At 48.5% G+C, this 3230-nt stretch overlaps 2 non-coding genes across 2 annotated transcripts; one reads left to right on the top strand and one right to left on the bottom strand.

Annotated features, from left to right (window-relative positions):
• Positions 1–1550: 1550 nt before the first annotated feature.
• On the bottom strand, positions 1551–1625 carry Trnas-cga. The gene has a single exon. It is a non-coding gene; the product is annotated as a tRNA-Ser (tRNA).
• Positions 1626–1883: 258 nt separating this feature from the next.
• Positions 1884–1958, top strand: Trnas-cga. The gene has a single exon. It is a non-coding gene; the product is annotated as a tRNA-Ser (tRNA).
• Positions 1959–3230: the final 1272 nt, after the last annotated feature.

Here is a 3230-nt window from a genome sequence, read left to right on the forward strand (position 1 = left end):
ACTCACTGGAAACAGTAATAACCGTAAAATACATAAGCATGAACGTCCAGAATGACTTCAATGAAATGACCACATAAACAAATTGTAGGAAACGCCGATTCAGTTATCCCATACAAGAATGTTAAGGAAAAATAATTCGTGAACGAAAGAAGTAGCTTACAAAAATCTTTTTCGGCCGATTCTTGAGTATTGTTCTTTATTTTACTATCCTTATCAAGTTGCATTAGCAGCAGAGACAGAGAAGGTTCAGTGAAGAGTAGCAGGTTTCGTCGCTGGGTCCTTGGGAAGGCGCGAGGGCGTTACGGATATGCTTAAACTCCAGTTGCAGTCGTTGCAAGCAAGGCGTTTTGTGTCACGGAAATCATTACTGCTAAAATTCTAAGAGCGTCCCTCTGGAGAAGAGTCGGTAAACATATTGTAGTGTTGCGGAATAGCAAAGAGTTTGAAACGTGGAATATTGTCAGAGTTTCGTTGCCTATGCCGAGAGCCAGAGGCAGTAGTTTAGCCAAGCGGTAGGAAGATTGCACATATATCGGAATGTGCCATCACACAGCGGCAGTGGCCTGGTTACACACAACGGGCGAGAGAGAATTGCTTAGCACGCGGGTTTGTGTTAGACGGAGACTTTCGTAGAGTGCAAGACAGAGGTATAGCGTCAGCTGTACTGCATTTCACAACTTCGCGTAAGTCTGCCGTAACAACACGTAACTCTGTCGCAAGAACACTTAAGGGGCGAGTACGACAGGTAAGTCAGCAGTATAAGTGGAACGAATGCGTTCATTACAAACGAGCACGACGTCAGGACGTCGCTCGTGCTTCCTTTAAATACGCCAGCTTTGATAGCAACAAGGCACTCGCAGTTAGACTTGCAGTTAGATGTGTACTGGGTCGCTGCGTAGCGCTCAGCTCGGTGATCGACATGTTAATCTTTATTAAGGAGATGTTGCAGTAAGGGCGGCCCATCCAGCAGCAGACGTGAGGGAACAGTACCAGCTCTGGTCCTCTCTGCTGACGCTGCCAATCATCAACCCAGGATTAGCAGACATCGCGGCAGACTCACTCGCCGCCAATGCTGACCACATCAGTGAGCCGTCGTCGATATCGTGCGGGGCCTAGGCCGTGTGCATCCGCCGTCACAACCGGGTGAGCCGACGACACTGGGGAATTGCAGCCCGTTCCGCCCGTCCACCGCGGACGAGCCACCAGGAGGAGCAGGGAAGACGACGGGGTGGGATAGAGTACACTCCGGACTACGAGAACGCCTCTCGTGCCGACAGCGCCGGGACTCCAACCCGGAGCCTCTTGCTGTCCGCCATCGAGCGGGCCGGCCAGCCGGACGCCACCGGCCAGGCGCAGGCGAAGTACTAAGTAAGGACATTCCTCCGCTACGTCACAGCACGCGGCGCTGCGCTAGCAAGACTGTGCGGCCCGGATCTGGTCTCACCGCTACAAGTCAGCGAGGACTCGGGGAAGGTCGTTGATATCACCAAGCCACATTGTACTCGGCGGGAATAAAGGTGTTACGAAACTTCCTGGCAGATTAAAACTGTGTGCCCGACCGAGACTCGAACTCGGGACCTTTGCCTTTCGCGGGCAACTGCTCTACCAACTGAGCTACCGAAGCACGACTCACGCCCGGTACTCACAGCTTTACTTCTGCCAGTACCTCGTCTCCTACCTTCCAAACTTTACAGAAGCTCTCCTGCGAACCTTGCAGAACTAGCACTCCTGAAAGAAAGGATATTGCGGAGACATGGCTTAGCCACAGCCTGAGGGATGTTTCCAGAATGAGATTTTCACTCTGCAGCGGAGTGTGCGCTGATATGAAGGTAGGAGACGAGGTACTGGCAGAAGTAAAGCTGTGAGTACCAGGCGTGAGTCGTGCTTCGGTAGCTCAGTTGGTAGAGCACTTGCCCGCGAAAGGCAAAGGTCCCGAGTTCGAGTCTCGGTCGGGAACACAGTTTTAATCTGCCAGGAAGTTTCATATCAGCGCACACTCCGCTGCAGAGTGAAAATCTCATTCAAGGTGTTACGAATTAATCATGTTTCTTTGGCGTTTCTGACGCGTCCACAGTCATTTTCTAGCATCCTGACAACTGGAGAGGTCACCGCTCGGACATCCAGTCCACCGTAAGCGACCGGGACCACCGGGGCGCCTACTTCTACCCATCCACTTATGTCTCGTGAAATGTCCGTGACCTGAAAATCAGAGAAATTAGATCTCGTACGAAAGATTATCAACAGTTGTTCGTCCCTAGTTCTTCCCTAGAGGTGTCCTCCCGCACACACTGCTAGGGGGCTTGCGAAGTATAAATGTTGTGAGCTAACGGGATATTCGTCGCGTCCTGAAAATACTCCAAGTTCGGAGGAAGCAGTGGCCGCACGGGTTGCTTGGCGGGTGCAGGCCGCTCGGCAGGCCGAACACGTGGTGCCACGTGGCTGGGAATTTCATGGCCACGCTATGTTGATGAAGGAGACACGCCGGGAGTGCCAAAGATGGCGGACTGCGTGAAACCTTAATGGCAGACATTTCACAATTTGTATAGAAGTTAATATTTGCCAGAGGAATCATGATACCTCAAAAAGAAACATGTACATTACTATTATTTGCACGACGATTCTGATGGTGTACTCAGATTTTCATTATCTTTATTGGTTTAAAGTTTAGTATCTGACGGTAAACTATACAAGCAACTCCCAGCAATGAATTTCCAAAATCTAAATGGTTTATCCGGTTTCGTTGACCGCCGTGTCTTTAGAAAGCTATAGGTGTAAACCTAAATTGGTATAAATTGCAGGCATGTAACTTGAAAAGTACATGAGTTATTGGAGGTCAAAGTGGCCGATTACTATCGATCGCGTCAGGCCACAAATACTAAGCAGTTACACGAAAAACACGGTAGCAGCATGCTTATAAATATATTTATTCATATATGTCTTTGTTTATATCCGATAATCTGGAATTCGTTAAATATTTACTGTGTGTTAGAAAGCACAGAGACATTAGGCTCCTGGCCTACCTTTTGCTTCTTTTCTTTTGATATATGTTTATTTAATTGTTTATGTATTTAGTAATGTGTGTTAGAGCGTGTTTATGGTCCAGTTGTAGGGATATTTATTTAATTTCAAGTATTTAAATGTAAATCCAGTATTTAGTATGTGCTTAAATATGTGTGTTGGTGCGTTGGTTTGAAGGCATGGCGCGAGCGCTCTAGCGAATCACAGGGCTC

The sequence above is a fragment of the Schistocerca americana genome, chromosome 8, assembly GCF_021461395.2.
Source record: "Schistocerca americana isolate TAMUIC-IGC-003095 chromosome 8, iqSchAmer2.1, whole genome shotgun sequence".
In the NCBI taxonomy this organism is placed as follows: Eukaryota; Metazoa; Arthropoda; class Insecta; order Orthoptera; family Acrididae; genus Schistocerca; species Schistocerca americana.